This window comes from Mus caroli, unplaced genomic scaffold, assembly GCF_978045245.1.
Source record: "Mus caroli unplaced genomic scaffold, Mus_caroli_1 scaffold_1, whole genome shotgun sequence".
Lineage (NCBI taxonomy): Eukaryota > Metazoa > Chordata > Mammalia > Rodentia > Muridae > Mus > Mus caroli.
In genome coordinates, this window is record NW_028227256.1 from 92,411,818 (window position 1) to 92,420,337 (window position 8,520).

The 8,520-nt window shown below is 36.7% G+C and overlaps 1 non-coding gene across 1 annotated transcript; it reads left to right on the plus strand.

Annotated features, from left to right (window-relative positions):
- The first annotated feature begins 1,172 nt into the window (after positions 1-1,172).
- LOC115032393 (U1 spliceosomal RNA) lies at positions 1,173-1,336 on the plus strand. Its single transcript, XR_003838070.1, has one exon. It is a non-coding gene; the product is annotated as a U1 spliceosomal RNA (small nuclear RNA).
- The last annotated feature ends 7,184 nt before the right edge of the window (positions 1,337-8,520 follow it).

Below are 8,520 nucleotides of genomic sequence, written 5' to 3' on the forward strand. Positions count from 1 at the left end.
CACCTCAGCAGCTGTTTCCCCTCTCTCCTCTCCTCCCCATGTCCACTTCCCACAGTCTCTCCTCCTACCCCTTTCACTCCTCAGTTTCCCATCAGGAAAGGGCAGGCCTTCCAAGGTATCAACCAAACAAGTTATATCATGTTGAAGCAAAACTAGGCACCTCCTCTCCTATTAAGGCTGGGTGAGGTGCCCCAGTACAGGGAAAAGGTCCCAAAACAGTAGCCCCTTCTCCCACTGTTAGAAGTAGCACAGTAGAATCTATACATTTAACAAAGCTCCTATATCTGTAAAATAAACTAATAAAGCAATTGACTGGTTATTCTTTTAAACACTGAAAATTTATGAAATAGTTGCAGTAAATTAACAGAGTAAATTATTTGACAGTGAAGAATTGATACTTTCTCAATTTTAGCCTAGGGATTCCTCTTTTATTCATTAATTTTCAAACACAACAAATATTTTCCAAGACTGTAGATTATAACTGTCACTACTGGAAGCTACTATGGAAAATTCATTTAAAGTAGCTTAGTCAAGAAAGTTTTTAGGCCTAGATGCATTTATTTACACAGGAATGTAAAGGAACTAAGCAATCAACAAGTAGGACAAGTTCAGTTGTTTCTAAATGTGTTCTATTTCTCAAATTTACTCATCAGTGGTACAATTAAAATACTATGCCCTGAGATAATCTGAATTATAAGAATAGGTCTTTTTTTGAAACTTGTTTTACTTTAAAGATTCTGAAGATTTAATTTCAGTCCAAGATTGAGTATGAAGTGGAGTAGTCTATATGTAAGGACCTAACTCCAATCTCTTGTACTACAACATTCAACATTGACTAAATTAAATAATTAATACCTCAAATATGTTACAAAACCAATGAAGTGATTTTAATCAACCCCCCAAAGTGAGTTAATAGTGATATTTTAAGTAGATGAGCAATTCAAGGATAAGTTAATTCTAGCATAAGGTGTTATAATAAAAATAGGATATTTACCTATATTATTGGCATAACAGAAACAATTTTAGCACTTTTAAAATATTGTATTATCTATATGTGATTTTGTTTAAAAGAAACATGAGCCTAACATAAAAACACACATTAATATTTTATCTCAAGTAGAGTAATACATATATATACCCCATCTACCTCAGTGTTACAAATTTGTTGTGTCATAGTTACCTGGCAGGGGAGATACCATGATCATGAAGGTGGTTTTCCCAGGGCAAAGCTTATCCATTGCACTCGGGATGTGCTGACCCCTGCGATTTCCCCAAATGCGGGAAACTCGACTGCATAATTTGTGGTAGTGGGGGACTGCGTTCCTGCTCTCCCCTTTAAAAAAAAAATAAAATAAAATAAAAAATAAAAAAAGAAAGCAAAAAACCCCAAAAAAACAAAAAAACCCCAAATTTGTTGTATCTAACATTCACCACAGGTAATATTACAACTTTCTAACGGCAGACTATTCTACTTAAGGCACTTCAAAAAGATGTAGGATTCCAGCCCACAAATGCAACTTTCACAGTCAAACTGAAGTTCCCTTTGAAGACCAAGTGATGTAGTGTTTGTATACGCTTAACCACTGAACATTTCTAAATCCATCTTGTATTTACACTCATTTCTTCCTATTATATATCTGGGATATCTAAAGTAATTTTCATAACTGGTGACTATGGGAATATAATATTATAGGATAACTAACAGAATATTTAAGAAAATTAACATCTTCTGGTATAAGAAACAAAAATGGCTTATACCTAAAATCCTTTATAGCTGTACAAATTACTAACTTGTAGATGTTTCAGAGACTACTATAGCTGAAACCAGACAGAAAAGGAAGTTCGGGCAAAGCAACTAACTAGCAAAATGAAGAGAGAATTATTTAACTCTGAGAAACTACTAATACTCATGAAACTTTAGTCTCAGAACAGAGCAATCAGATCATTGAGTTATTACAAAATATAGACCAAACCAATGGCAAAAAGTAAAGTGAAATATATATATATACATATATATATATGTATATATATATATATATATATATCAGTGTCAGAAAATGTATTTTACAAAATAATGTCATTAGAGACACAAGAGAGAATTTTACAATGAAAAGCACAGCCAACTCATCCAGGCTATAATATTTCTAAGCCATTATACTTTGAAATAAATGAAGCAAAAAAGATACAACTGTAAGAATGAATATATAAATCCAACACTGCAGTTGGACATTTCAATATACTTCTGCAAACAATAAAAAACCAAGCAAGCCTTTTGAAGTATGAAGTAGTTATCATTTTATTATTACAAAAAGAGTCTCAGAAGTCTCTGAAGATTTGACCTGGACTCAACATACTTATATTTCTAGAATTGTATTTGAAGCCTATTTATCTGTCTCAAAGCATAGTGCTTTACTCAGAAACAGGACTGCTTGAACAATTCATTCAATTGCCCCAAATCTAATGCATGCTTACATATCACAATGAAAGTAGGATGCTAGTGCTGTGTAATAACCTCAGGTCATGAGGAATTGACTCGGGTTGTGTTGGGCAATAGTCTCAAGCCATAAAGAATTGCTTAAGCTCAGCCTGACTGGTCTGCTCCACCTGAAGAAGTGATATGCCTGGGTGATGAAAGCAATTCACATTTATTTCAGTCAAACCAGAAAGGTTATGTAACTAATTTCTTGGTGGGCACACACATGATCACACAGGCATGCGTGCACGCACACACACACACACACACACACACATACACGCACAGAGGCATACACATGCATACATAGATGCACACATGCACACATGAACCATACACAGAGACATACACAGAGAGAGACACACACCCACACCCACACACATACACACATAGACACTCATACCCACATAAGCGCCCCCCCAAATCAAATAAATTTCAAAAAGATAACATATGTGAAAATTAAGATTATCATAGTCTCTTTGTTCTATTCTATTTTGTTACTTAAGGGTTTCATTTGTTTTGGTAAATAATCTTGTGGGTGTATGTGTAACTTTGTTGCATTGGAGAATGTTTCTACAGGTGGGCTTTGAGGTTTCAAAAACCCAAGTCAGGATCAGTGTCTACTTTTGTCTGTGTATTAGGATATAAAACTTTCAAGTACTACTTCAGAGACTCATTGCATACAGCCACGGTCCTTGTTATATAATAAGAATGGACTAATACTTTGAATTCTAAACAGGACTCAAATAATTTTCTTCTGTAATATTTGCCTTGGCTGTGGAGTCTCTTCACAGCAATAGAATAGTCACTAAGATAAAGTACATTATGAAATTATGAACACAACTAAATTGACAAACATGTTACCTAACTATTTGCCTGACTCACACATTAATTTGAGAAGAGTTGAGCAGTATTTCAATTTCAGAAATAACAACAGCCATGAAAAGTTTCCTCCTTAAGGGGGTTGATATTAAATCTGAAAGTATTGGAAAGCAGATACAATTGTTAGATTAATATTTTTGTGAGACTGGTTTTATATGTATGTCCATGCACAAAAAGTAAGAAAAAAAATAACCAGCTCTTCTCCATTTCATAATTTGTACATAAAACAGTATGCTATCAAATTATTTTTAACTAGATGTGATTGCTAACAGAATCTAAAATCATCATAGATGCTAATCTTTGGGCATTTCTGATTGAGAATTTCTGTATTATACCAATTAACACAGAGAGTATTTCCTTTAAATCAGGTGGTACTATTATATTGACTTGGTTACCAGCTTTCATGCATAGTAGAAATGGATTGGAGAAAAAGATTTCATTTGCTTCTTCCCTATGGAATAATAAGAATAAATGTATTATATTCCTAATCCCATGCCTTACCCACCATGATTGAATAATGCCCTCAAACTATAAACCAAAACAAACCCTTAATCCCTTAAGTTACTTTAGTTGAATATTTTTGTCACAAGAAGAAAGGCAAGTAACACAGAAAATTAGTACCAGAAGTAGGGATGCTGTGGTAAACCTTACTATGTGGTCCTTAAATCTTTGCAACTGGTTTATAGGAAGAGTGTGAGAAGTTTGCAGCACTGAAATAAAGGAGCCCAGAATACAGTAAGATTGATGACTGTCCATTCTGGCAACAGCATGCAGAAAATGGTCTAAAGAGAAATGGGACAACCACTAATAATGTTTAAGAAGAGAATGAGAATTATGTAAGGACCTGAGTCCATTTCAATTATTACAATTATTAAAATAATCTCTCCATATCCTCAAAACTTGTATAAGACCAAAATAAAAAGTGATATACTAATATATTTTTTGATGGAGATCATTCCAGGAAACCATATAACTGTAACAATGAGCTATAACTCATTGCTTTTATTTAAATCTACAGTGAAAGAGGGTATAAAGTAGAGCAAAAAGATACAAAAATGTAGTTTGGTTGGTGATGGAAGGTATGTGATCAACTTTAACTTTTTGGACAAGGAGTGTGTAGATAGAAATAATCTGTATTGTTCAAGACAGTAGTGTCCTTAAAGTGAAATACTTCACTGGAGCAATAGAAAGGGTGTTTGGAGCACACATTCCAATATCCAAAATCTCCATCATGTAAAATGCAGATACACTTGGTAAAAAAGAGCCTCAAATGAAGATGCTGCTAAGGTTACTTGCTCCAAAAAAAAAAAAAAAAAAAAATGCCCAGAGAAGGTCATGGAAACTAGATCCATAATTTGTGTTAGGAATAAGCTTAGAATAGGAAATGCATGGCAGAGTTCACAAGGAGATCCTTAATTGCCATTTTATGAAGGAATATAAGAGAATCCTAGGATGCAATGACTATCGCAAGATGTAGATTTCAGGCCCAAGAAACACATTCCAAGGAAGGCTACAGGCCGACATAGATCTGGTCCAAGAAATCTAAAGGCTTAAATTGTATGAATTTATCATGTAACTGCTCTGTAGCTTCACAAGGTCCTAAGGAATGTTGGGCTTTTCTCTAACTGCATATGCAAACGTATGGGACACAAGGAAAGCAGTGCTAACAAGAAAACTCACCACTCAGAGTGCCTCCAAAAAGCAACTGGAGAGCGCATACACTAGCAGCATAACAGCACACCTAAAAGCTCTAGAACAAAAAGAGGCAAATACACCCTAGAGGAGCAGACAGCATGAAATAATCAAACTCAGGGCTGAAATCAACCAAGAATAAATAAATAAATAAATAAATAAATAAATAAATAAATAAATAGGAACTACACAAAGAATCAACCAATATAGGAGCTGATTCTTTAGAAAATCAACAAGATAGAGAAACCAGTAGCCAGACTAACCTGAGGCTACAAAGACAGTATCCAAATTAACAAAATCAGAAATGAAGAGGGAGACAGGGGAAATTCAAAAAAATCATCATAGCCTACTACAAAAGCCTATACTCAACAAAACTGGAAAAACCTGGATGAAAAACAAGTTTCTATACAGATACTGAAAAGGTCAGCTTAGGAACTTTGGGAAGGTCATGAGACACTTGCCTCCCTGGAAGGTAGAGGCTAATTAACATTTCTCAGACAATAGGGTAGAATCAACCTGATCTGCTGGTAGGGACACATTCCACAGGACTAACAATTGCCCACCTTCAGACAAGGAAAGTCCTTGTCACCTCATTTCCTAAAGACCAATCAGTTTAAAGGGTGCAATTCCTCCAACCATGGTGCCTAGTTGCTGATGCTCTATTCTAACCCTGGAAACCATATAAAAACTGGCCAAACAGGTGATGGGGGTCACTGCCTCTCCTTCTGGTCTGGGATTGCCTCAGTGCACTAGAGCAATAAATTCCTCTTGTGTTTTGCATTGACCCAGCTCCACATGGTTCACTCAGGGGCTCCCTGGTAAGCCAAAGCTCCCTGGAGTCTTACAAAACCAGGTACCAAAGTTAAATCAGGATCAGATAAACCATCTAAACAGTCCCATAACCCCTAAAGAAAAAGAAGCAGTCATTAAAAGTCTCCCAAACAAAAGAGAGGCCCATTGGTCTTGCAAACTTTATATGCCTCAGTACAGGGGAACGGCAGGGCCAAGAAGTGGGAGTGGGTGGGGGAGCTTGTGAGGGACTTTTGGGACAGCATTGGAAATGTAAATGAAATAAATACCTAAAAAAACTACAATTAAGTGACCCCCAAACTCCACCAGAAAACTCCTACAGCTGATAAACAACTTCAGCAAGGTGGATGAATATAAAATTAACTGAAACAAAACAGTATCCTTCCTCTACTCAAAGGATGAACAGACTGAGAAAGAAAATAGAAAAACTAAATCCTTCACAATAGTCACAAATAATATAAATTACCTTGGTGTGATTCTAACTAAGCAAGTGGAAGATCTGGATGACAAGAACTTCAATACCCTGAAGAAAGAAATCGAAGATCTTAGACGCTGGAAAACCTTCCATGCTCATGGACTGGTCGGATTAATATAGTAAAAATATCCATCTTCTTGAAAGTAATCTGCAGATTCAATGCAATCTCCATCAAAATTCCAACTCAATTCTCCAAGGAGTTAGAAAGAGTAATTCTCAAATTCATTTGTAACAACAACAACAACAACAACAAAAATCAGAATAGCAAAAACTATTCTCAACAATAACAGAATTCTGTGGGAACCACCATCCCTGACCTCAAGCTGTATTACAGAGCAATAGTGATAAAAAAAAAAATGTATGGTATTGTTAGAGAGAGACAGGCAGGAAGATCAATGGAATAGAATTGACAATCCAGAAATGAACCCACACACATACGGTCACTTGATCTTTGACAAAGGAGCTAAAACCATCCAGTGGAAAAAGACAGAATTTTAAAAATGGTTTTAGAACTTTATTGTAAAAAGGCAGGGAGAAAGAGAGAAGGTAGAAAGAGGGAGAGAGGCCCTCCATGGCCACATGGAGAGACAGGGAAAGGGAGAGAGAGAAGGAGGGCTAGAGATGACATTAAGAAAGGTGAGAGCTTAAAGAGCAAAGGACATCGTTTTCAACAAATGGTTCTGGCTCAACTGGCAGGTAGCATGTAGAAGAATGCAAATCGATCCATTCCTATCTCCCTGTACAAAGCTCAAGTCCAAGTGAATCAAGGACCTCCACATTAAACCAGACACACTGAAACTTATAGAGGAGAATGTGGGAAAGGGCCTGGAAAATGTTGGCACAGGGGAAAAGTTCCTTAACAGAACACCAATGGCTTGTGCTTTATGATGAATAATTGACAAAAGGGATCTCATAAAATTACAAAGCTTCTGTAAGGCAAAGGACACTGTAAATAGAACAAACCAGCAACCAACAGGTTGGGAAAAGATCTTTATCAATCCTACATCCGATAGAGGACTAATATCCAATATATACAAAGAACTCAAGAAGTTAGACTCTAGAGAACCAAATAACCTTATTAAAATGGGGTACAGACTTAAACAAAGAATTCTCAACTGAGAATTTTGAATGGCTGAGAAGCACCTAAAAAAAAATGTTCAACATCCTTAGTCATCAAGGTAATAAAATTCTGAGATTCCACCTCAGTCAGAATCGCTAAGATCAAAAACTCAGGTGACAGCTGATGCTGGTGAGGATGTGGAGAAAGAGGAACACTCCTCCATTTTTGGTAGGATTGCAAGCTGGTATAACCACTCTGAAAATCAGTTTTGCAGTTCCTCAGAAATTTGGACATAGTACTACCTGAGGACCCAGGTATACCACTCCTGGGCATATACCCAAAAGAAGCTCCTATATATAAAACAAGGACACATGCTCCACTCTGTTCATAGCAGTCTTATTTATAATAGCCAGAAGTTGGAAATAACCCAGATATCCTTTAACAGAGGGATGGATATAGGAAATGTGGTACGTTTACATTATGGAGTACTACTCAGCTATTAAAAACAATGACTTCATGAATTTTGCAGGCAAATGGATGGAACTAGAAAATATCATTCTGAGTGAGGTAACCAAGTCACAAAAGAAAACACGTGGTGTGGTATGCATTCACTGTTAAGTGGATATTAGCCCAAAAGCTCAGAATACCCAAGATACAATTCACAGACCATTTGAAGCTCAAGAAGATGGAAGATGAAAATGTGGAAGCTTTTGTCCTTCCTAGAAGGGGTAACAAAATACTCATGGGAGTTAGAGGGTGGGAGGAACTTGGGAAGAAGAGAGGCTTGGCGAGGGAAAGAAAAAGGGGGAAAGGATCAGGTATGGGAGGAAACCTGGATGATATACAGAGGGTCATGAATTTGAACAGAGGTGTATAGCAATGGGGGATGGGGAACCAGGGGTAGCCTGGTGGCTACCAGCAATCCGAGATGCCAGGAATCAAGAGACTCCCAGAACCCAACAGGGATTAGATTAGCTGAAATATCCAACAGAGTTAAAGAAAAGGACCCCAGTTGGGGGATGGGGCCACCCACTAATCTCCAAATTTTTAACCCAGAATAACTTCTCTCTAAAGGAAATAGGGGGACAAAGTATGGAGCAGAGACTGAAGGAAAAGCCATCCCAAGGC